Genomic DNA, 27,029 nt, shown 5'->3' on the forward strand with positions numbered 1-27,029 from the left:
TAAACTATATTAACTCGCTCTCAATATAACTTATGTTCAAGTGAGATAGATAAATTAATCTTTTACCTATCAAATCATATAGAGACCTATAGCCAGAGTAAAATGACAAACAGTACTATGAGTCCTTTACACTACTAAGTCTAGGTGTAGACACTGCATTAAAGTACTAGAGAAAGACACACATTTAGAAGTTGCAAACCAATTTTAGTATAGAGTAACCAGGGAAAGGATCTGTGTTGTTTATATTAAGTATCATCTTGTAACAAAGCCATAATGGTCAGAGGCAGATTCAATTATCCCCCATAACATTATTTCCACACTTTTCAGAGGTTAAACTAGTGTCTAACACACAAGATCATATATGGATTGTCTGAAAGAACAGACACATGAAACTCATTTTAAGGTACAGCTCAGAGAATAACAGAGCTGCAAGCCCATATGAACACTTTTGTGTAGAAAAGTCTCCTTCCTGGGTGGCGTTGTGGTATATCCCTTCAAACAGGATGTATAGGTCTGATAGCTCCATACTAGAAGAAATGAAAGAAAACATTTGCATCAAGTGAATTATATAAAGTCAATAGTCTTGTGAGAGCAAAATGCATTCGGGTGTAAAGGACATAAGAGGATATATATTGTTGAACACCTCCTTATGTAAATCCGTCAATTAAAAAGCAGGATCAAAACTATTTATATTGCAATAGAAGGGTAATGCATCCTAACTACAGTAATAGTGATAAATAAGAACAGGGTCTTTTAACAGTATATGCCTGTTAACACGCTACCACACCAACTTAGTCGATTTGCTTCATACAATTAAGCTCCAACATTAATCCCTCTGGCCTTCATTCTGTCTTAGAGGGTTTCACTGTGCCAGCAGTTGGGTTTGTGGGGCTCCTTGTTTTATATTCGTATTTGTCAATACTTTATAGATGGTCCTGCATTTTCCTAATACTTTACAATACTTTTATTTCACTTTGGGCATGTCCGACCGCCAAACTCGTGGGGAGAATGCCACTGTCATACTGGTGGCGCGCCCCAAGTATATTACAATGTTCTCACTAGGTTGACTGGCCGGAACATTGAGTTTCGCATTCCCGCTGGGCTGACCAGCAGGAACAGTGCTACGATATTGGTCTCGGCTCCTTTAAGGGAGCCATTGCCAATATGGTAGCACACCAGCACCATCGGAATGCGCATCGTCTGCAAAGCAGGCAGTGCGCATTCCGATGGTGATGTGCCGGGGGGCCCCTGCACTGTTCAGGCCATGGGCATGGGCTGTGTAGGGGCCCCCATGTGGCCCCAAGCAATGTCTTTCCGCCAGCCTTTCCATGGCGGTGTCTACACCATGGAAAGGCTGGTCAAAAGCTGAATTGTAATCAGCCAGGCTCCGCTGAGTTCAGTGCCGCTGTGCCGAGTAGAACTCAGACTGCCATCAGCCCATCAGGAACCATTTTGCTGGCAGGGATGGCAGTCCCCTGGTGGTCCAACCACTAGGCTCCTAATGTGGGGGTCTGACTGTTACTGTGAGCGTGGTGGTCCTTGGACTGCCACACTCGTAATCAGGCCCTTAGTCTCATTGGTCTTTCTTCTGAAACACTCTTTGTATGGCCTTCTGTACTGGTTAGGAGTGTGGCAGTTGACTTTGTGCCAAATTTAGCTAACGGGTCCATTTCCTTTATTTCTGTTGCTGCAGATGGAATGCATTACATATCTGACAATTGGTTTATTGAGATGGAATAACCTCCTCTTCTTTCTTCTCCTTAGAAGTGGCTTTTGAGGAAGTGGGCTGCAGAGCAAAACAAGTCAAACACTTGGACATTTTTACTGTCAACTTCTGGAAACAATGGACATCACAGTAGGATGCATTAAAGGGTATCTCTTGCATGTTCCAATTAACTGAAGGGTTATGCCTCAAAAGCCATGTAGTGTCAAGTATCATGGGAAAAGAACTAACATCCTCTATATGCCCATTCTGAGGAGCCATGGATAAAGGAAGCATCTTGTAGCATATAGCTCTGGACATAAGAGCATTCTCATCCAATACTTGAATTGTTTCCTTTACTGATTTTTCCTCAACAGGAATCTGCTGAGCTGCTTGAACGTGATTGTCCTTAAAGCATCCAAATGTTCTGGAGTAAACAAGATCAAGGACCATGGGGGAGTTTCGGGATGTGGCAATCATAATTAGCCAGAAGAAATGTTCTTGATCCATAAGGGACACTTCCATTTATAGGCTCATACCTGAACCATTATTCAGGAACAGGCACAGTCATTTCCCTGCAAATGAGGGCAAGGTCTAACCAAATATCCAGTTTTTCTACAGTAAAAACAAGGTTCCGGATTGGCTATGTTGTTCTTGGTATTTGACTGAGAATCTTTTCATGCGTCCCTAATCTGCATGAGTTATTTGGTAGGAGCAGCACTTTCACTACTCTCAGAGTATTTGATAGATGAGGACAATTATAGGTTTGTTGCTCAGATTTCCAGAGTTGTTGTTGAGCATTGATTTGCAGTCTTACATCAATTATTACTGTGGATGGTTTATCAACCTTTAATGACACAGCACCATCCAATCATCTCCCAGTCTCTGATAAAATGCTGTAGCTGAGGACTCTTCCATCCAAGCAGCCTCAGCAGCAAGGTGATTCTCTTTCTCGACCTCTGAAAGAAGCGGGTATAGTGGATTGGGTCAGATATTTTATGAAGGTAAATTAAAATCTTGGGAGGAATTTCTGTTTATGACACGTGGATCTTTATCTAGATTTAAGTATCTTAAATTACAAAGTTGGTCACACTCCCTGCAAGAAGGGGGAACCCATACAAACGAGTTGGAGGAGGTACTGATTGATGGTTCTATTAGTAGGAAAGAAGTGGCGGTTTATTATGGTCTGTTCTTAAACATTCTGGAGCAGGAGCAGGATTTTCCTAGCTCACTATGGGCCAATTTGATTTGCAGGGAAGAGATTAATATTTTATGGTCAACTTAATGGCAGCTGCTGTATAGGGTAGTAAAACCTGCTTTACTGAGGAAAACCCATCTCTTTGTTTTACACAGGGTGTATTATACCCCTAGGAAGATAGGTAAATTTACTTTGAAAGGAAGCCCGGCCTGTAAGAAATGTGGTCTTGTGGATGCTGATGATCTTCATATGTTTTTGTTTTGTCCCAAGATCTTAAGTTTTTGGAGAGAGGTTTTTGAAATTATAAAGAAAGTATTTTCTGTACAGGTTGACTGCTCTCCAGAACTAGTATGATTTGGTTGGTCCCCTAAGTTTTTCTATCTTATTTTGTTGGGTAGGAGGGAGATTTGTAAACATTGGTTGTCTTTAATACCCCCCTCTCGGCTTAATTGGTTGTTATCTGTAACAAAAATATGTAAGTTAGATCTTAGCCGCCTTCATATTAAAGGATTGTGGATTTATGGAAGCCTTGGTTGAATTGGATGGATCATGGCATTTGAGTTATGATAAGAGCTATATAGGTAAAAGACGGTCTGATGATTAAAGCATACAAGCAGGACATCCCTCTCCTGTTGAAAGGGCTATTCCTATTGTTCTCGACTTCCCTTTAGGAAAAACTTGGCACCCTCTAGGTTAAATACTGGAATGCGGGCCTTGTTTTTTTCCTCTTTTGAATAGAAGTTTATAAAAGAATGTGAGGACCAAAAAAAAAAAAGAAAGTGACTGACATAAATCACTAGAGCCAGACTGCCTTATTTGAGAAATAGCACGCCAGTGTGTTTCTTTCCAAAAATAGTCGCAAACTGCGCCATGAATTGAATATATCTGGAATTGAATATATCTGATTCAATATAAATGGTGTTATCTACAACAAACAGTCTTTAGTCAAACAGAAGCATAAAAAAAATAACTTGGTTGTATCAGCTGTAAATAACTGGGATTTTACTGAAAAATGCAAACAACATTATGCCATAAAATCTTGAAACTTTTGAGGATATCCTTTGAATTCGTCTGGATGAGTTAAGGCAAAATTAAAAGTAGCTGATGAATTTTGATCCATTCCCAGTATGCTTTGCAATTTAAACTGGTTTACAGACACTCACCCTAGTGTTGTCATTACGAGGCAAGAGCAGAGTAGCCTTACCTGAACTGAGTATTAATTGATTCAATCAATGAAGCATGACACCTTGCTCCTGGTAAGTGACTTCAAGCTCTTCACTGATCTTAGTAACGGCTTGGGCCATCATCTGAATGGTACTTTGAGACAGGATATCAGGAGCCAGCCAAGCTGTCAGGGTATACAGTAAGTATATAATAGTAGCTGGGCAAAGAAAAAATAAAATCTGAAAGAAGGCTTATAAGTTCTAGCAGCGGGCGGTGCTATGACAAGCCAGGAGTCAACATGGAATCTGGAGAAGGCTCCTAGGCACTGCTGAACACTCACACATAAGGTTCTACTAACAAATGGGACAAAAGACTATTAAAAGGCGATAAGGGAAATAATGGGAACTGAGGGAATTGAAAGAAAAAAAAAGAAAAAAACAATGAGGGGACGCAATTTAAAAGGCAATGTAATCATGCAATTTGTGTCCAGGCACACATTAAATCCACATGGAGTCTAAATAGGGCTTTAACCTTCTTGACCTGAAAATAAGCACAACCCAGGAAGTGAGTACGTGTGAGTTACTGAAGCCAGTGGTCTAGTGTTCCTGTCCATTAAAAGTTCCACTATCCTGTTCTACAGTGGCTCCAGCTCCGTTGTACCTGTCACAAAGCCTGAATCCTAACAGCATATTATCCCTTTTAAATGGAAAGGGGTATTTCTGTGAAGTCAATGTCAAAATTATAAGTCACTGTCCGCCCAAGAGGATGTGATCATTCCACGCCTTATTTATCTGGGAGAGTCAGATTTACAGTATATAAAAGGTGATCTATTTGCTATAACAGCATACAAAAAGTCAGACTCACAGAATCCCATTCATGAATGATTTTTTGAGGCATTAAAGAAATCATTCTCCTACATGGGAGATCAATTTGGTTTTATGTAAATTGATGGTTCCTCCAGTTTGCACCTATACATGAAGCGTCACTAAAGCATCTAACCTGGAAGGTTGCTTTTCTAATGGCCATTACTTCAGCGGACAACGCGAGTTTTAGGCTCTCTACAATTGAGTTCTACAAAGTTTTCCATAAAGATAAGGTGGTTATGAGACTGCATCCATCTTTTCCTACACAAAGGTAGTGTCTCATTCTGTACACCAATCAATCTATATCTTTACCACTTTTCTTCAAGTATCCCATTTCTCCTGCAGGAACGTCGCTTCATTCCTTAGATGTAAAGATTGTCTTGAGGCAGAACAAAAGATCTAAGGAAATCTAACCATCTCTTTAATAATTACTGGTCACTTCAAAGAGGTTTTGATTCATCCAAACACTCCATTTCTAGATGGATAGCTTAATGTATTTCCCTGTGTTATCAATTATCAAATAAAACTACAGCATAATCCCAAAGCCCTTTCTACTTGAGGAAAAGTGTTACAACAACTTAGTTAAGCAATGTCTCATTGTGGATCCTTAACATCGATGGTAGAATATTGATGATACGTAATATTGTAGTCAAAATATTGTGGGTATCATTATATAGAAGTTTTAAATATTGATGTTAAGTATATCATTTCTTTTTTAACAATAATATGGACGTTTTAAATATCTATCACTTAAATGTTGTGATTTTGAATATCATTATAGGTATTGTGTTATGTAAATAATGTTTACTTTGAGTATTGTTTTTTCTAAATGTTCTTTAATTTCTTTGTTGTTAATTTGGGTTTTTTAATGTTTTAGTTTCATTTTTGCAATTCTTTTCAATAAAATTTTTCATTGTACTGTTTTTCACGTTGTTGGGTTTTATGGGGGGTTTGGGTGGGTAGAGTTTTAAATGATTGTTTACATTTTTTATTCATTAACCCCTCGGGTACCCTGGATGAGCTGGTCTCTCCCTCGGCCACGGTCACCATGTGCCGAGGACGAGAACAGCTCGTCCTGCTATGGGCCCTCGGGGAGGGCTAGCTCTAGCGCTCCGCGAGAGCCTGACACCCCCTCCCATGGGCAGGGATGGAAGGGGAATCGCTTCCCCTTCCACCCCCGTCCCCCAACCCACCCGTGGCATCTGATGACACCAGTGCGCAATTGCACACTGACCTCCGCAGAGAGAAATGCTTAAGCATTTCTCCTCCGATCATGTGGAGGGGGTGAGAGAGACATCAAAGGAAAGGCAAGGCCTTTCTTTTCCTTTGATGTCTCTCTCAGCATTTCTGCTGCCCGATCGCGATGCTATCGTACATCAGAAATGGCCACTAAACACCAGTGGTTTAGTTTATGTGTAAGGGGAGCAACCCCTTGGGCAAGGGCTGCTCCCCAGAGGGGCAAATAGTTTTTAGGCCTTTTCTGCCCCACCCCCAGGGGGCAGATCGGCCTTTTCTAATCAGGCCGATCTGCCCCGGGGGGAGTGGGGAGTCAGAAACCGCTAGACAGCAGGGATTATTTTTATTGTTTTTGTTTTATTGTTTTTTGGATGTGGGCAGCGACCCGTTAGGCAAGGGTCACTCCTCTGGGGCCAAAATTAATTTTAGGCCATTTCTGCACCCCTCAGGGGCAGATCGGCCTATTGTAATTAGGCTGATCTGCCCCCAGGGAGGGAAGAAACCTCTAGCCATCAGGGATCTTTTAAAAAAAAAAAATGTTTTAGAAGTGGGGAGCGACCCCTTAGGCAAGGGTCGCTCCCCTGGTGGACAATTTTATTTTAAGCCATTTCTACCCTCCTTGGGGGCAGAGCCAATCTGCCCCCAAGGGGGGCAGAAACCACTAGACACCAGGGATTTTTATTTTTTTTGCATCAATTTCACGCAAGGAGAGAGACCCCTTAGGCAAGGGTCGTTCCCCTGGGGGACACATTTATTTTAGGCCATTTCTGACTCCCCTGGGGGCAGGTACCACGAGGCACCAGGGAGTTTTTTTTGCATCAATTTCACACAAGAGGAGCGACCCCTTAGGCAAAGGCCACTCCCCTGGGAGGGCAAATTTATTGTTTGGTGGGGCAGCCCCTTGGGCAAGGGTCACTTCCCATGGGGGCACATTACTGTTGGCCATATCTGCCCCCATTAGGGGCAGATAGGCCTATGTTTGGAAGGCCCATCTGCCCCCCAATGGGGGCAGAAAACCAACCAGAAACCAGTCAAGATTATTTTTTTTTCAAAAAAAGAGGATGGGGCATGGCCATACCCCCACCCCCAAATATATGGGGCCAAAGTTGTTCTGCTCACTGGTTGGCAAATTAGGGGCAATTCCCCCCCGATCCACTCCACGGGGGAGCAGAAAGCATATTAGATGCCAGGGAATAAAAATAAATACCAACCAGTATGGCCATGGTTATGCCCCTACCCCAACTTAAGGGGGTAACAGTCTCTCAGCTCTCCCTGCATACTAGAACATTTTATCTCACTTCAAGTAAGAGGACATTTGATTATTTTGGTTTTTGGTTTTACATCTGGGCCAAGAGAGCTTGTCTAACTCTCAAAAACGTCCCACTTGGAATGGTGAGGGCTGCCCTTTTTTGACTATGGACTTTGAGACGCTGCCATGTATAAAAATCCACAAGACCTAGACACTTCTGAGAACTAAACATCTGGGTAAGTCCAAGGTGCTGTGCTGCCCATGCACCCCACTCCATTTTCTTACCCACAATGCCCTGCAAATCTCCAACTTTGCTAGAAATCACACATTTTTCCCACATTTTTGTGATGGAACTTTCCGGAATCTGCAGTAATCCACAAAATTCCTACCACCCAGCATTGTTGTATCTATACCAATAAAACGTCTGCCCCACTTGTCAGCTTAAAACTGTTTTTTTTCAAACTGTCATTTTGGACCCGCTTTGGTTCCCCCTCAATTTTGACATAGTTTTGGCTCTTCCCTGTCACAGACACTTGGCCTACCTACACAAGTGAGGTATTGTTTTTACCAGAGACTGAGGGGAATGTTAGTTGGTAGGAAATTTGTCCTGGTGCGGTGATCCCACACAGAAATGAGGGAACAATGTGATTTTTTAGCTAAATTTGAGGTTTGCTGAGGATTCTGGGTAAGAACACCTCCCTGGACTCCCTCAGGTGTCTAGTTTTCAGAAATGTTTGGGTTTGGTAGGTTTCCCTATATGGTTGCCGAGCTCAGGACCAAAAATGCAGGTGCCCCCCCAACAAAAACAGGTAGTTTTATATTTGATAATTTTGATGTGTCCACATAGTGTTTTGGGGCATTTACTTTTGCGGGCACTAGGCCTACCCACACTAGTGAGGTACCATTTTTATCGGGAGACTTGGGGAAATGTTGAGTGGAAGGAAATGTGTGGCTCCTCTTAGATTCCAGAACTTTCCATCATCGGAATGTGAGGAAAAAGTTTTTTTTGGGCCAAATTTTGAGGTTTGCAAAGGTTTCTGGGTACAAGAACCTGGTGAGAGCCCCACAAGTCTCCTCATCTTGGATTCCCCTACGTGTCTAGTTTAAAAAAATGCACAGGTGTGGTAGGTTTCCCTACATGCCGGCTGAGCTAGAGGCCAAAATCTACAGGTAGGCACTTTGCAAAAAACAGGTCTGTTTTCCTTGGGAAAATGTGATGTGTCCACGTTGTGTTTTGGGGCATTTCCTGCCTCAGGCACTAGGCCTACCCACACAAGTGAGGTACCATTTGTATCAGGAGACTTGGGAGAACGCTGGGTGGAAGGACATTTGTGGCTCTTCTCAGATTCCAGAACTTTCTGTCACCGAAATGTGAGAAAAAATTGTTTTTTTGCCACATTTTGAGGTTTGCAATCAATCAATCAATCAATCAATCACATTTATAAAGCGCGCTACTCACCCATAAGGGTCTCAAGGCGCTGGGGGGGAGGGGGTCAGTGCTCGAAGAGCCAGGTCTTGAGCTGCCTTCTGAAGGGGAGGTGTTCTGGTATGGCGCGAAGGTGACTGGGCAGGGAGTTCCAGGTCTTCGCTGCCAGAAAAGAGAAGGATTTTCCTCCGGCGGTGGTTTTGCGGATGCGGGGAACGGCTGCCAAGGCCTGACCGGTGGAGCGCAGAGTGCGCGGAGGAGTGTAGAAGGAGACGCGGGAGTTGATGAGTTTGGGTCCGAGGTTGTAGAGGGCTTTGTGTGCGTGGGTGAGGAGTCTGAAGGTGATCCTCTTGTTGACCGGGAGCCAATGGAGTTTTCTCAGGTGTCTGGAGATGTGGTGGTGGCGAGGTATGTCCAGGATGAGTCGTGCTGCGGCGTTCTGGATCCGTTGAAGTTTCGTCTGCAGCTTGGTGGTGATGCCGGCGTACAGAGTGTTCCCGTAGTCCAGGCGGCTGGTGACGAGGGCGTGGGTGACGGTCTTCCTGGTGTCGATGGGGATCCAGCGGAAGATCTTGCGGAGCATGCGGAGGGTGTTGAAGCACGCTGAGGTCACCGAGTTGACCTGTCTGGTCATCGAGAGGGAGGAGTCCAGGATGAAGCCGAGGTTGCGTGCGTGGTTGGTCGGTTGGGGAGTGCTGCCTAGGGCGGGGGGCCACCAGGAGTCATCCCATGCGGAGGGGGTAGGGCCGAGGATGAGGACCTCCGTTTTATCTGTGTTCAGTTTCAGTCGGCTGTCTGTCATCCAGGTCGCTACTTCCTTCATGCCATCGTGCAGTCTGGTCCTTGCTGATGTGGGGTTGTTGGTGAGGGATAAGATGAGCTGGGTGTCGTCGGCGTAGGATATGATGTCGAGTCCATGTTTGCGTGCGATGTTTGCCAGGGGGGTCATGTAGACGTTGAATAGGGTGGGGCTGAGGGAGGATCCTTGGGGTACGCCGCAGACGATCTCCGTGGCTGCGGATCTGAAGGGGGGGAGGCGGACTCTCTGGGTCCTTCCGGAGAGGAAGGAGATGACCCATTCCAGGGCCTTGCCTCTGATGCCGGCGCTGCAGAGGCGGTCTATCAGGGTGCGGTGGCAGACCGCGTCGAAGGCTGCAGAGAGATCCAGGAGAATGAGGGCCACGGTTTCACCCTTGTCGGTCAGGGCTCGGATGTCGTCCGTGGCTGCGATGAGGGCGGTTTCGGTGCTGTGGTTGGCCCTGAATCCGAACTGAGTGGAGTCGAGGGAGTCGGAGGTTTCCAGGGCGGCGGTGAGTTGAGCGTTGACGATTTTCTCAATCACTTTGGCGGGGAACGGTAGGAGGGAGATAGGCCGGAAGTTTTTGAGTTCGGTGGGGTCTGCTGTAGGTTTCTTTAAGAGGGCGTTGAGTTCTGCGTGTTTCCAGCTTTCAGGGAAGGTAGCGGTGGTGAGGGAGGCGTTGATGACGTCTCGGAGGTGGGGTGCGATGATGTTGTCGGCCTTGTTGTAAATGTGGTGAGGACAGGGGTCGGAGGGTGATCCCGAGTGGATCGAGTTCATGACGCGGGTGGTTTCCTCGGTGGTGGTAGGGTTCCAGGCGAGGATGGTGGAGATGTCGTTTGCGGCTTCCGGGGGCGGGTTCATGTTGGTGGTCGTGAAGCTGTTGTAGATGTCGGCGATCTTACGGTGGAAGAAGGTCGCGAGGTAGTCGCAGAGGTCCTGTGAGGGAGGGATGGGGTTGGTTTCTGCGTCCGGGTTGGAGAGCTCTTTGACGATGCCAAATAGTTCCTTGCTGTTGTGGGCGTTGTTGTCAAGTCTGTTCTGGTAGGCTGTTTTTCGTGCGGTGCGGAGGCGTTGGTGGTGTTGGCGGGTGGTGTCCTTGAGAGCTGTCAGGTTTTCCTCTGTCGGGTTGAGGCGCCATGTCTTCTCGCGGAGGCGGCATTCTTTCTTGGAGTTTTTGAGTTCGGTGGTGAACCAGGAGTTTTTCTTGTGGTTGTTGGTGTTGGTTTGGGTCTTCAGAGGGGCCAGGAGGTTGGCGCAGTCGGAGATCCAGTTGGTGAGGTTGTTGGCGGCCTCGTTGGGGTTGCTGGTGCTGGTGGGTTGGTTCAGGGAGAGCGTTGCTGCGAGTTGTTCTGTGGTGATTCGGTTCCAGTGTCTTTTTGGTGGTTGCCGGGTGTGGTGATGCACGGTGGTTTTCTTGAAGCTGAAGTGGACGCAGCTGTGGTCCGACCATGTGAGTTCGGTGGTGTGGCTGAAGGTGATGTGTTTGCTTGAGGAGAAGATGGGGTCGAGCGTGTGTCCGGCGTAGTGGGTGGGGGTGTTGACCAGTTGTTTCAGTCCCAGGTTGGCGAGGTTGTCTAGAACGGCGGTGGTGTTGTTGTCGGTGTGGTTCTCCAGGTGAAAGTTGAGGTCTCCTAGGAGGATGTAGTCGGTGGATGAGAGTGCGTGGGGGTTGACGAAGTCTGCGATGTCTTCGCTGAACTTGGTGCGGGGTCCTGGTGGTCTGTACATGAGGGTGCCTCTTAGGGTTGTCTTGGGGTCGATGTGGATCGCGAAGTGGAGGTGTTCGGCGTCGGGAAGTGAGTTGTCGGTGTGGGTCGAGATGCTGATGGAGCTTTTGTGTGCGATGGCGATGCCTCCTCCGGTGCGGTTGAAGCGGTCTCTCCGGATGATTTTGTAGCCGTCGGGGATGGCTATGGCGATGTCGGGTGCCGAGGAGGGGTTCATCCAGGTCTCGGTGAGGAAGGCGATGTCTGGGTTCGTTGAGTTGATGAGGTTCCACAGTTCGATGGCGTGCCTGTGGACGGAGCGGGTGTTGACCAGGATGCATTCGAGGTTGCTTCCGGGGGCGTCGTTCTTGGTGGTGGCGGTGTGGGTCCGTAGGCAGGTGAAGCGGCAGTTGCTGCAGGTGAAGGGTCCGTGGGTTCGTTGAGGGTGGCGCGGTAGCAGCCCGGCGCGCGGCCTGGGTTGAGGTTGGCGAGGGTGGCGGAGTCATAGGTCAAGCGGGGGGCACGGGGGGCAGGGGTTCGGGCGCTGGGCGCGGTCCAGGCGTGGACGGGCGCAGACGGGCTTGCCTTAGGCGCGCCTTCGGCGCGCCAGCAGCGCGCCCGCTGCGCGCGGCCGCCATTTAAGGGGTAGGTGGGGAGGCGGGGTCAGCTGGGAGGCGGGAGGTGGGCGGGCAGGGGAGCTGGAAGCGGGAAAAAAGAGCGGCAAAAAAGAGCGGCAAAAAACGGCGGGAAAAGCGCGGTAGGAGCGGCGGGAAAAAGCGGCAAGACGGCGAAAAGGGAACAAGAGCCTACTAAAATCTACTAAAAAGGAGGGGCTGAGAGGGGAGGACGGCGCACGGCACTCGGGGGCACACGCACGGGATACAAGGAGAGAAAAGGGAATTTCAGTCACTCGGGGGCACACGCACGGGATACAAGGAGAGAAAAGGGATTTTTAGTCAGCACCAGCACAAGCACTCGGGGTACACGGGCAAGAAGGGGGGAGCACACTCACAGGAGAGGAAGGCAGTCAGGGACTGGAGGCGCTGCGTGAGCAGGGGAGCGACCTACCCGAGGGTCAGTGGTCGCTACCTCTGCCTCGCAGCGGCCGCCATTTAAGGGGTAGGTGGGGAGGCGGAGTCAGCAGGGAGGCGGGAGGTGGGCGGGCAGGGGAGCTGGAAGTGGGAAAAAAGAGCGGCAAAAAAGAGCGGCAAAAAACGGAGGGAAAAGCGCGGTAGGAGCGGCGGGAAAAAGCGGCAAGACGGCGAAAAGGGAACAAGAGCCTACTAAAATCTACTAAAAAGGAGGGGCTGAGAGGGGAGGACGGCGCACGGCACTCGGGGGCACACGCACGGGATACAAGGAGAGAAAAGGGATTTTTAGTCAGCACCAGCACAAGCACAAGCACTCGGGGTACACGGGCAAGAAGAGGGGATATGCAAAGGACTCTGGGTAACAGAACCTGGTGAGAGCCCCACAAGTCACACCATCTTGGATTACCCTTGGTGTTTAATTTTGAAAAATGTTCAGGTTTGGTAGGTTTCCCTAGGTGCCGGCTGAGATAGAGGCCAAAATCCACAGCTAGGCACTTTGCAAAAAACACGTGAGATTACAAAGTAAAAATGTGATGTGTCCATGTTGCGTTTCCTGTCGCAAGCACTAGGCCTACCCATACAACAGAGGTACCATTTTTATCGGGAGACTTGGGGGAACACAGAATAGAAGCACTAGGCCTACCCATGCAAGTGAGGTACCATTTTTATCGGGAGACTTGGGGGAACACAGAATAGAAGAACAAGTGTTATTGCCCCTTGTCTTTCTCTACATGTTTACCTTCCAAATGTAAGACTGTGTCTAAAAAAAATGTCTATTTGACAAATGCACTGTAATTCACATGCTAATATGGGGACCCCGGAATTCAGAAATGCCAAAATTGTGTTGAAAAATGTTTTTTTTTTATTCAAGTCTCCCTGTTCAGGAAAGCTGGAAAGATGGAGATTTTAGCATCGCAAACCCTTTGTTGATGCCATTTTCAGGGAAAAAAAACACAAGCCTTCTTCTGAAGCCCTGTTTTCCCATTAAAAAAAAATGAAATTTTTGCCGTATTTTGGTTAATTTCTTGGTCTCCTCCAGGGGAACCCACAAACTATGGGTACCTCTAGAATCCCTAGGATGTTGGAAGAAAAAAAGGATGCCAATTTGCCGTGGTTAGCTTATGTGGACAAAAAGTTATGAGGGCCTAAGCGCAAATTGCCCCAAATAGCCACAAAAAAGGGCTGTCACCTGAGGGGGAAAAGGCCTGGCAGTGAAGGGGTTAAAATGTTTTACATTTTATATTTTCAATTACAATGAATATATATATATATATATATATATATATATATATATATATATATATATATATATTCTTATATTTATTAATATTTTTTTTCATGATGTTGGATTTTATTTTTTGAAGATCATTACATTTTTAAAATGACGTTTACATATTTTAACTACTAATTGAAAATATTTGTGCTGCTGGGTTCGATATGGGTATTTTGGTGGGTAGTGTCTCAAAATCTATATGTTTTAAAAATGGTTCAAATATTTGTTGTGTATTTTTGTTTTGGTAACAATAAAAAAAATTCTAGCCGTCGCATCAAGAATTTTCAATTCTATTAAGGGCACGGAGGAGAGGATTATGCTTTCTCTTTCTTTACTGAGAAAATCACAGCAGCCAATCACAGTTAAAACATTCAAAAACTACAAATCCCAACATTCCCAGTAGTCCATAACATGCCCAATCCCAGGCCTGCTCTCCATATAAATGTCTCTGTCATCTTAGTCCTTACTCTTTCTTTGCAATAACTGAACAAGATAACCTATACTCCAAGAACTGAATTCTTCCAACTCCAATGAAAAAACAACGAAATGAAGCCACCAACTGAACCCTGGTGTACGTTCCACACTGCTAGCGTCTCTCCTGGTATTCATGTGCCCTTGTTATCCGAACCTATCAATGAAAGGAAACAGTGCAAATAATCTGCTATCGACTATTAAGAAAAAACATGGGTGGGCATCATAATAATACATATGAAAGCATCATAAATGAATTATAACAGTAATGTTTTAATTATGAACACCATTAATAGTCATTATCTTAAAAAAGGGTGGGATAATCCTTGCCTCCGTGTCCTTAATACAATTAAAAATTATTTTTATTCTATGTCAGGACCGCAGGCTCCAGGTTATGCTAGTTCAAAGTTGATTCACTATAACAGAAGCTACATCAACAATAGGCTTATAATTAAAGACCTAAAATGTAGTATCAGAAGACCAATCTGCAGCAGCCATAATATCCCCTAAACGAGAACCAACTCCAAATGACTTAGAAGCCATGGCGCCACGCACAGAATGTGCCCCAAAATTGGTAATGTCTATACCAGCCTCTCCCAATAACCATCTGACCCATCTGGCCAAAGTGGCTGACGAAACTGGAGAAAACGGCTTTTGTAAGGAAATGAGTAATTGTCCTCGAGCATCTCTGCGATATTCTTCAGTGCAATCCTCATGAGCCTTCAAGTATTTTACAACACACAATTTTTGGTAAAGGAGAAAAGCTGGGTAAGAAATACATTTAGTAGCAGACTTTGTGCATCTGGAAATAGTAAAGGATACTCCCGTAGGAGTAAGTACTCTACCTGTTAAGTCCAGTGCTCTTAAATCAGGTACTCGTCTGCATGATATAAGACATAGTAAAACTGTAAGTTTGGCCGACAACTGCAAGATAGATCCTCATCACATGGCCAGTTTCTCAGAAATCTTAGTACAATATCTACGTTCCATAACATAGTATATCTAGGTTGAGGGGGTTTCCCCATTCTGATGCCGCTCAAAAGTTTAGAAACAAGGGGATGTTCACCTACTGGCTTACCCTCAATATATGGATGTCCTGAAGTTATTAATGGTTCTATAAGCCAAACCCTGAGTGGCTAAATCCGACAGAAAATCGACGATTATGCTAATGTGGGCCCCCAAGAGATCAATACTCCGCTCACTGCACCGTCCCATCCATCGCTTCCAAGAAGCTTTGTATCTCTTATGGGTGGAAGGAGCCCAGGATTGGTATAAGAAGAACATAGCGTCACTCGAAACGATCCAGGAATAAGGATGGAAAGGACAGGAGGAGGATACGGGCTGCACATGATAGACACATTGCCACTGGAAACCATGACTGAGCTTTCCACAGAGCGGTCAGCCGAATAATTTCCGCCAATTGTCTCTTCACCTGAGAGAATACTCTCTGAATCATGGAGAATGGAGGGTACGCATAGAGGAGATCCCTGGACCAGTACTGGAGAAAAGCATCTGACCCCAGGGCCAGAGGATCCGGTCTCCAGTTGTAAAATCGTGGGAGCTGAATGTTGAGTTGTGATGCAAAAAGGTCTATTGAAATTCGGCCCACTGCATCGTCAGAGTGAGAAGAATCGACTGATGAAGTCTCCAGTCGCTGCCATCCCTTAGAAAAGTGAGAGTTCCAGTCCGCTACCACATTGGAGTGTCCCGGAATGTATTCTGCCATCATTGAGATCTGGTGTTGAAGGCAAAAATGCCCAAAATCCTTGCCAATGTCCACCATGACGCGAGACCTGGTCCCGCCCAGGCGATTTATGTACCTCACTGGCGATATGTTGTCCATACGTAATAGTATGCAACAACTGGCCTTGTGAGGAGAGAGGGAGTGAATCGCAAAAGCTCCCGCCAGCAGCTCCAAGCAATTGATGTGAAGGGTAAGCTCTTTCGTAGACCAACGCTCTCCCGTTTCCATTGTCCCACTTCGGGCTCCCCAACCCCACTGACTGGCATCAGACTCTATTATTATCCCCGGAGAAGACGCAAATATTGCTTTGCCATTCCAGGCATCCATGTGATCCAGCCACCAACAAATCTCTGACCTGGCCTTGTCCGTCAGAGAAACCTGTTCTGAATAACCTAACCCTTTGCGACGATGTAGGATCTTCAACCGCTAAAGGGCCCGGTAATGCAGAAGTCCCAGGAATATCGCTTGAACAGAAGAGGCCAGAAGCCCCACAAGGCAAGCAAGGGTTCTCAATGATATAGTCAGAGAGGCAACGGCTCTCCGTAACTCTTTCTTGATCAGGGGTCATTTCAGAAGAGGTAATCTGAGCTGCACTTTGACGGAATCTACTTGAAAACCTAAGAATTATATGCATTGTGAAGGAATTGTAATTGACTTCTCTAAATTTATCAGAAAACCTAGTTCCTGAAGAAGTTGAATGGTCCACGTCAGATGTTCTAACACCAAATCCTTGGTTTGTGTTATAATTAGAATGTCTTCTAGGTAAGTGATGAGGCGTATGCCTCACTCCTGAATGAATTGTGCTACTGGCCTCAGAAGCTTGGTGAAGCACCAAGGGGCTGAAGACAGGCCGAACAGAAGGACTGAGAACTCGAATCATAGATTTCACCAACGGATTGGAAGAAACCATGATGATGTGCGAAGATTGGCACCGTTAAATAGGCATCATTGAGATCTAGCCGAACAAGCCAATTTCCTTCCTGCAAGAGATCTCCTAACAGATGTATGCCTTCCATCTTGAAATATCGGGAATGCTATGCAAGAATTGAAAACCTTTTAGTTTAGGACTAACCGGTAACCACACCTTTTTTCTGAACTAAAAAGATCATGCTGTCAAAACCTGTAGGGTGAGGGATTGTTCCTATTATTGCATGTTTGCGCAGAAGAGAAGCGATTTCCTCGTCTATGAAAAAGCTTTCTGCTTGGGAAAAATGCAGAATGGGGGGAATAGTTAGTTGCCTGGGAGGGGAGTAAAACTCCAGTTTGTACCCCTGACTGTTTGAAGAACCCAAGGATCTTGCGAGATACCTTCCCAAGCTTGAATATGCCAATTGAGTCTCCCCCCCAGAACAACCTCTGAAAAGGGGATTATTCCGAACTGTTACCATGTCTGAGGTGTTGGCACCCTCTCTGCCACCAATCCTGTAGGTGTGACCTTGGCCTCTCCTGTTCCGTGAGGGCTAGAATCCTGAAGTGGCATGGTAGGAGCCACGACCTCTTCTGGGGTGGTTTGCAGAGGCCTGATAGAAACCTCGGCCTGGCGCTCGGCCTCTATAGCATCCGGCCCTGATAAAACGGCCCCCACTGAACATCTTCTTCATTGAGGCCTGAGCCTTGTCAAGGGCGGAAAAGGTAGAAACATATTTCCCTAAGTCTTTGACAAATTTATCTCCCAACAAAAGACCATTAGCCAGTTCCCGGTTCTGATGGGGCCAATTCGACTATTTTAGGATCAATCCTCATTAGGAAAGATTTACGGCGTTCCGTGGACATGGCGCAGTTGGCATTTCCAAGGAGGCAAATAGCTCTTTACGCCCATTCCAACACCGCTTCAGAATCTAGTGGCATGTTGGCCTCTTTCGCTTGAACTGCCACTTCCAAAATTGTTTGTGATGGGTCCCGCTAAGTTAAATTTTTTGTCCTGGCAACCTCTCCAGGTTCCATCCAGGCCTTTCTTTGGGTCTTTAGCAAACTTTTTGAGGAAAGTGGCCATAGTGGGGTCTGGCTCAGGGGTATCTGCCACCTTGCCAAAGAGAGAGGGACGTGGGCACTCAGAACACAAGGTATTATGCACAACTTTGTCAAAACTTTTCGGATTCGCTCTTACACATATTGTGCCACCTCCATAGAGGGTACCCATTCCGTGGATCTGGGGTGGATAATATTTTCTGGTTCGAAAATGAAATTCTTCTGAACCACTGTGTCGCCGGTGGTATGATGAGACTTGCGCTTTCGCTTAAATGGTTGTTTGGGTTTATCCAGTGCTCTGTCCGAATCAGAAGACTGGGAAGCAGAGGTGTGGGACGCCTCCATGCGTGGTGCTGAAGGGGTAGGAAAAATTATCTGAGAGTGCAAGGAGTCCCCATGTCTGTATTCATGGTCTTTTAGGACCGAAGTGGCCATCTGCTCTAAAATTTCCACTGATGAAGCAGTCCCCATTGAGGCTCTCTGGGCAAGGCCCATGTCAGAAGATTGGGTATCCTGAACCCTTGTCTCAGAGGTGGGGTTTCCCCATCAGTTCTCTTTGGCCAAACCTCAACAGGTGTTGAGTGAAAGGTGTTAAAGCTTTTATTAGAGCCTGGTTAACTGAGTCCTGTACATGGTGACCCAGGGCCTGTACTAGTCTCTCCTCCATTTGATTTTCATATGGAATCTCAGGTTCATCTTGATAATATTCATCCTCTTCGCGTAGTATGCCATTTTTATCACCAGAGAAGATGGAGGGGTGAAATAGCCCTTGCAGGGTAAAGCAGGAGACAAACTCCTAATCACCAAAGAGAGCAAAAACTCTCAACACGACCCAAATCAGAGCGGAGGGAGGCCCTGCACATACAATTCCCCTAAGGCAGAGCCTTTAATCGTTTATGCGCTCCGCCGGGCATTCAGGGTTTTTTTAGCAATTAGAGACACAACACACTGTAACGAAACGAAGCTCCGTGTGACAAAGAGGCCACGGAGTTCGTTTCGCACTTGCGCTTGTAGAAATAGAGGGAGGACTAGCCTCTCAGTCCTGCATTCGCCTGGTCTCAACAAGAGGCCAGCTACATCCTCTGAGAATAGAGAGCGCCCCATGTGTGAGCTCCGATATATCAATATTATTAGAAAATACGCGATTGCGGACGCCAACCTGAGGGTTTAGAAACCTTGAGACAGGATAGGTGTGTGAAGCGTGTAAAGAGTGAATACACGGAGGAACAAAGTCCTTCGCGAAGTGCCGTTCCGAACCTCACTCCCGCTCCACGGTTGTACATGTAACTCAATAAAACGCTTACAATACAGATCATTTAGGACAGCGAAATGCTGAGTACTTATCGCTGGCTTTGAGCAGCAAAGAAAGAGGAAAGACTAAGGAGACAGAGACATTTATATAGAGAGCAGGCGTGGGATTGGGCACGTTATGGACTACTGGGACTGTTGGGATATGTAGTTTTTGAATGTTTTAACTCTGATTGGCTGCTGTGATTTTCTCAGTGAAGAAAGAGAAAGCATAATCCAAAACCTCCGGTTCTGACATAAATTTTAGAAATGTTTTAATGTTGTTTATTAATTTTAGTTTTTTGTACATTCGTTTAATTTGTTACCTAAAAAAAAAAACATTTGAATTTGAATTAATTATTACAAATATTTCTATGCTGAGAGTGATACTGTTGTGTTAATACAGGTTAGAATGACAGATAGTATTTTTAAATGTATTCATGTTTATATTACTGTTCTAAGTTTTATTTTTAATTAATTTTATTTTGCTATCTTTTTGGCTTTAATAAGTGACACACATCTGAGATTGTTAGTCTTTTTAATTTTATATTTATTTTAGTGCTTTTTTCAAAGTTTATTTTCTTTTTTTTAAACAACTTTGTAAATTCACAAAAAACTGAGTACATACGATTCATGTACAGGAAGGCAAATGTACACATATGACATCCATATCTTTAAGTAACACATTTTTTCCTTCATTGGTGTATATTGCATATCATTACACAGACGGTATTTGAAGCCCCAATATCAGGTCATCAAGAGCATCTGAGGTCAAAGCCATTGATCTCTTGCCCATCCTCAATCGCTGGTGTATACGGGACAAGCTTGTTGGCTCTCCCCTGTATTTTCTTTCATGCTTTACATGCATTTTCTATGGTAACCAAACGATTTTTACTTTGTGCATTTTGCCATTTATGATAGTTAATAGTTTTTACATTGTATAGGTGGTCCATATTTTGAACAACTAAACATGCAGGGGTGGGGTGACTCTTTGGCCCATATTTATACTTTTTGACGCAAAACTGCGGCAACGCAGTTTTGCGTCAAAAAAATTAGCGCCGGCTAACGCCATTCTGAAGCACCATGCGGGCGCCGTATTTATTGAATGACGTTAGCCGGCGTTAGCCGCCGGCGCTGTCTGGTGTGCGTTAAAAAAGGGGGAAAATGGCGTATGGGCGTCCAGAAATGGTGCAAGTCAGGCTGAGGCAAAAAAATCGCCACAACCCGATTTGCGCCATTTTTTTACGACGCCCATCCCCCATTGAAATTACTCCTGTCTTAGCAAAGACAGGAGTCATGCCCCCTTGCCCAATGGCCATGCCCAGGGGGCTTCTGTCCCCTGGGCATGGTCATTGGGCATAGTGGCATGTAGGGGGGCACAAATCAGGCCCCCCTATGCCACAAAAAAAAAACAAAAAAAAAACTTACCTGAACTTACCTTAATGTCCCTGGGGTGGGTCCCTCCATCCTTGGGTGTCCTCCTGGGGTGGGCAAGGGTGGCAGGGGGTGTCCCTGGGGGCAGGGGAGGGCACCTCTGGGCTCATTCTGAGCCCACAGGTCCCTTAACGCCTGCCCTGACCCAGGCGCTAAAATCCGTCGCAAATGCGGGTTTTTTAGTCCCGCCCACTCCCAGGCGTCATTTTTGCCCGGGAGTATAAATACGACGCATATGCATCGCAGTCATTTTTTAAGACGGGAACGCCTACCTTGCATATCATTAACACAAGGAAGGTGTTCATGCAAAAAAATTACGCTAACTCCATGAACTTTGGCGCTAGATGCGTCTAACGCCAAAGTATAAATATGGAGTTAGTTTTGCATCAAATTTGCGTCGAAAAAAACGACGCAAATTCGGCGCAAACGGAGTATAAATATGCCCCTTTGTTTCCAAAACTATCAACAGTCTAGTAGCTAAGAGTAGGTTTGTGAGTAGTTTGCCCTTAGGTGATGTGAGGTGCTAAACCGGGTCTTCCCTTGGGTCGTCCAACAGCAACATTGCTGGTTCTAATAGGAGCTGAACTCCTTTGATGACAATATTTCCCCACACAATCCCTATAATATAGGGCAAGACCACCACGTGTATCATATCTCCGTGCTCTTCACAGCCTTTCCAACACCAATCATGACACCCATACATATTGTTCACCTGGTCAAGGGTAAAGTACCACCTTGTTAAAAGTTTATAAGCATTGTCATTTTGTTGGACACATATATAAGTCTTGGTTGTTCTCACCCAGATATTCATTCAAGTCTTGTCAGAGACAACTCTTTCCAGATCTCTATTCCAGTTAGTCATGTATGTAGGTTAACCTGTCTATATCCATCCAATCTAGTAATTGGGTTAACCTAAAATAATTTTGTTTGGTTGAAGGGGGATTTGTTCCACACACAGTTCTCTATCTAGTAGTACTCTGTCTACATAGTGGCCACCCAGTCTCACAAGAGCCTCATAATTCCATTCCTGAAATCCAAAGGAACCCTGGAGGGAAGTCAGGGTTGTAGGTGGTGTCATGAGGGAAAGAAAAATTGCGGTCTTATTTTTCAGTGTAACAATGTCCCAAAAGGTAGGCAACACCACAATCAAGGTAAGGTTTCAGCCTTGCAAGGTCTACACTCATGGAACAACCATACCAAGTGACGATTTGGGATGCTTGACTACAACAAATGACACAGTGGTTGAGATGCAGTGCCAGTCAAGTGCGGCGAAGAATTGGGTTGCATATATTTAACTTTCAAAACCAGGATGTCCCACCCCACCCTCTGCTGGTTCTTTATAAAACGTTGAACACGGCACTTTGGGAAACTTATTTTTCCAGATAAACTACAGTAATTGACTTTGATCCTGAGTAATTGTCATTTTAGTGAATTTGAGTGGTAGCACTTGTAACACATCTGTACAGGTCTTTATTCAAGACATCTAATAAAGATGGTATATTGGATTGGTAAATTTCCTTTGCTACCCCTATCATGTAGACCTCCAGATATTGTAAGGAGCTCTTGCTCCATTTGAACCTTACAGAGTGTATTGAGTCTTTGCTTACGTCTCGTGGGTCTGAAACTCCCATCATTACTAATTTAAAATAATTGACTTTGGATCCTGATACCTCAGTAAATATGCCTAATTTGATGCCTTGTGTTCTGTAAAGAAACATAAAGGCCATCATTATGACTTTGGTGGTCTTTTTTAAAGAAGACCGCCGTATTTGGACTCACCCAAAGATTTCCACCCATTTAAAGGTGGAAATCCGACACCGTTAGCCTGACAGACGGTGGGTGACAGGCGGTTCCACTGCCAGCACCGCCACGCCAAAAGGACTCCGCCTCCCGTATTATGAGACATATACGGCACGGCGGTTCCTGCATGGCGATGCGGTGCTGGCAGTGGGAACACTGACCCCCATTCTCTCCCGGACGAGCACCAGACAGGTTGGTGGAGCGACCGAAGGGAGGGTGTGTGTGTTTGGCAGGTGAATGTGTGTGCTGTGTGCATGTATGTGAGTGTGTCGGAATGAGTGTGCATGCATGTGTGCACCTATGTGAATGGGGAAGAGGAGTGTGTTCATGTATGCCTGCGTGGAGTGGGAAGTGTGTGCATGTGTGTGAATGCGGAAAGGGAGAGTATGTGAATGAATTCGTGCGTGAAGGGGGAGGGTGTGCATGTATGCAAATGCAGAGAGGAGGTGTGTGAATGAATGCGTGCGTGGAGAGGGGTGGAGGTGTGAATGAATTGGGAAGTGGTGTGCATGAATGCGGAGGAGGGTGGGGTGTGCATGAATGTGTAGGTGTTGTCTGTATGCATGGGGTCGGGCGGGGAGCGTTTGCAAGTGTGTGGATGGGTGGGGAGGTGTTTGCAAGTGTGTAGATGGTGGGGGTGCATGTGGCGGTGACAGGAATGGGGATTGCTGTTGCTGGGTGCGTTACCGCTAGGGTTTTCGTGCCGAGGCGACCGCTGTGAAAAGCCTGATGGTTTGCTGGCTCCTAATACGGCTGGAGGTCTTGGGTCTATCACCGGCCCGGAAGAGCTCACCACCGGACGCGGCTGTCTGACCGGGTTGGCAGGACTTGCGGCGTTGTGGTGGTTTGGCTTCGGCCAAACCACAAAACTACTAATGCGGCGGTCAATTACTGCTGAGTCCACGGTGGTTAGGCGCCAAACTCGTAATGAGTCCCAAAATGTCCTCCACAAAAAATGTGGTTTTAAAATCCCTTTGTCTAATGTGATTCCTTTAATATTAGGATTATTTTTTATCTTTTGGACCAGGTTTCCATTGACAAAGCGACTATCAACAGAAACAGAAGACACTCTTGTCTCATTTCTCTAGTTAATGATATTGCCATGGAAATCTCAACATTGATCATAAGTTGTGTCAACCGAGTCATCATGTGCTTAGTCAGATTCAGGCCTATTCTAGTTTTAGCAAGAACTTTCTGCATGAATCTCCAATCTACTCTCTTGATGGCCTTTTTTTACATTGAGCAGGATAAGGGCTGTTTGTTCTCTTTGCCACACAGCGACATTGATTACAGTGTACGTCAGTCTAGTATTGTCACCTGTGTGTCTATTCTTAATTAATCCTGTTTTTTTTTATGTATTTTTATTTTATAAAGCGCATGGCTTCCCGGCACCGGGAATTCCATTGCTGGTGGACTTGGCTAAAGTGAGAAAAAAGAAATTGGTTACAGGAAAAGGTAGGTTTTTAACTGTTTCCTAAAACTCATGAAATTGTTTTGCCTTCTCAAGTTGCCACAAGTTGATAGGCAGGAAGTTACAGAACTTAGGTGCAAGATAAGCAAACGACCGACCACCACTTCTGGTTCTGGGAATCCTAGGAACAGCCAGAAGATTTAGTTTGCTCGACCTGATGGCTCTGTTGGATTGATGTGGTGTAATCAGCTGATGAAGAACTTTGGGCCCACCTTGGATTTGGTCCAATGTAGAAGACATAGGGCCTGATTAGGACTTCCAATGGGGAGGTTGGCGCCACTCTGGCTACCTCGCCGCCAGACCCATTGAGAGTTTTCCACTAGGCTGGCAGGCGAAACCTAAGTTTCTGTCTACCAGCCCAGCGGGAAACAAGCAGCAGCATTGTCTCTGGCTCGTAATCAAGCCGGTGGCAATGTTGTCACCGTAGGGTGCAGCAGCACCTTTGCAGACAGTGAACATTGCGATGGTGCTTGGCAGGAGGACCCTTGCACTGCCCATGCGAAGTGCAGGGGCCCCTCTGTGGCCCCCTGCACCTGTTCTCCACTAGCCTTTTCATGGCGGTGAAACTCTGCCACCGTCAGGCTGTCAGGATTATGGATCCCGGCGGTGCTGGTGGAACCCTGAGGTCTGACCGCCAGGGTCTTTTTGTGGCGGTCAGACCGCCACAGCAGCGGTGGTCCTGGCCAGCCTTGAAATGAGGCCCATAAAGCCTTAAATTGTACTCTGCATCATATAGGCAGCCAATGGAGAGTTTTCAGTGCTGCCCGGGCTGACTGCATTTTTGGAAGACCTAAAAGTGTTTGGGCTGTGGCATTCTGAATGATTTGGAGTTTATTAGTAACCAACTTCTGTGAAGTGCCATAATCAAGGCGTGGTAGAATCAATCCTTGAACCGCTATTCTCCATGATTCCACCAGGAGCCATTTAAAAGTTTTTCTAAGGGCTCTCAGCAGACCAAAGCAGCTACCAGCTGTCTTTTTTACTTGTGATACCATAAAAAGAGGCTTGTCCAAGGTGACCGTTAGGCTTTTAACTTTCTGCTTGGAGACTGGGAATTCACCTTGGTTAGGGTGCCAACTAATCTGTTGCTAGAGGACTGGATTATTGCCCACCACCATGAGCTCTGTGTTCTCCCCATTTAGTTTTAAGCAGCTGAGTGCCATCGATTTAGCCACGTGTTATAAGCAGCTGTTAAGTATTGTAGAGGTGGTATTGATATCAGGTGACAGTGACTAACTATTAACTGTGCATCATCAGCACATGAAACCATTGTGAAGCCAAAGGAGCAGATAATGTCAAGTAGAGGACGTACATATATGTTGAAAGGTGTGGGGCTCAATGATGTGCCCTGTGGGACCCCACAATTCAAATGATGACTGGTTGATTAGATGGTCCCCCACTAATTTGAAAGCCTCGCTTTTTTAGGAATGAAGCAAGCTATTGCAAGGCATTCCCCGCAATGCCTGCTTCTTCCATTTGATGCAATAGAATGTAATAGGAGACTGTATCAAAAGCGGCACTTAGGTCAAGACTAATCAGAGCCGCTGAACCGCCCTGGTCCAGGACCATCTGAAAATCTTCTGTGGCCCTTAAAAGTGCTGTTTCTGGGCTATAACTGTAAGGGCCCTATTTATGATGTTCTCCAAAATTTTAGTTTTTAGAAAGTAGTGATAAAGGTCTATATTTTTCAAAAACCTGAGAGTCTAGAGTAGGCTTCCTGAGTAAAGGGCGGATGACAGCGTGTTTCCATTCCTCCAGGACACATCAAGTCTTCAATGACAGATTATAAAGCTCTGTTAAAGCAGAAAGCATTACATCTCCCCTTTTTAATAGGATGTCTGTTGGGGCAGAATCAAGTGGTGAGCCTGATTTAACCGAGCTTGCCACGCCTAAAACGTCCTCTTGACTCAGCAGGAGTTTTTGATATTATTAATTCTAGTAATTTCTTCTGTTTTACCCTGGGGACCTGACAATGGCACGTCATAAATGTTCCCCACTTTCCCAAGAAAGTGATCTTCCAATAATTCACAGTGCTCCTTTGAAGGAGGAGGCCCACATCCAGTAAATTGGGTTTCAAAAAAGAATTTACAATATTGTAAATTTCTTTTGAAGAGTTTGACAATTGGTTATTCCTATTTGCAATGCTTCTATTCTTTTAGAGATGCTTTGTAAGTCTGTTTACATGCATCATCATAATTGACTCTCCACTTTCTTTCATGCATCTTACATTCTTTCTTTAGTTGTCTCAATTCCTGAAAGAGCTAATGCATTTTTTCCTGTGAGCTCATTCTGTTATAGGTTGTTAGTAGGATAACATCATCAAAGTCTTTACTGATCCAGTTTTTTAGTTCTGAGTAGAAAGTAGAGACATCTTTCGCGCCTGTTAAGTTTGGAGCTGATTTACATAAGACCTGTTCCCAGCTGGCTGTATTCCGATTAGACCATTGCCGGGTCTTCGTAAGAAGATTGACTTTAGGTGTTAGGTTCCCTGTTTTAGGAATGGAAGATGTAATGATGTAGTGGTCCGACCATACTACTGGCAGGGGAGAGTCTGTTAACAGATTCAATAGGTTGGTAAACATTGGGTGTAAAATATGACCCTTAATATGTGTAGAGGAACTGACCAGCTGAGATGAAGTACTGTCAAATCCTGCATAAGACTGGCTGCCTGGGGACAGGCTGAATCCTCAATATGGATATTTAAGTCACCCAGTAGGGTGAAGTTAGTTGGAGACTATAGGTTGCTAGTATATCTGGAATATTTTTCATAAACTCTGAGGGAGATCCCGGAGGGCAGAAGACCAGTAGTCCAGAGAGTGTAAAAATATGGAAGAGTTTAATAGAGTATAAAAGGCTCTCACAGCCACAGATTAAACTTACATTCCATATTCGGTTCTACAACATTAGCCACGCCCCCTCCCATTTTGCCAGTACAATCACACCTGGTGATCGTGTAATCTAACGGCAAGGCGATTGCAATATCTGACTCACTGTCCTCCTTGAGCCATGTTTCTGTTAGAAGAACTAGTTACATATGCCACCTGTTGATGGACTTGTTTTTCACCTCATGGATCCTGCCATTGGGTAGGGGAATGGGGGGTTGAGGGGAGCGAGCGCATGCCCGGTCTCCCCCCAGGCAGATCG

Source organism: Pleurodeles waltl, chromosome 2_1, assembly GCF_031143425.1.
Source record: "Pleurodeles waltl isolate 20211129_DDA chromosome 2_1, aPleWal1.hap1.20221129, whole genome shotgun sequence".
Taxonomy (NCBI): Eukaryota; Metazoa; Chordata; class Amphibia; order Caudata; family Salamandridae; genus Pleurodeles; species Pleurodeles waltl.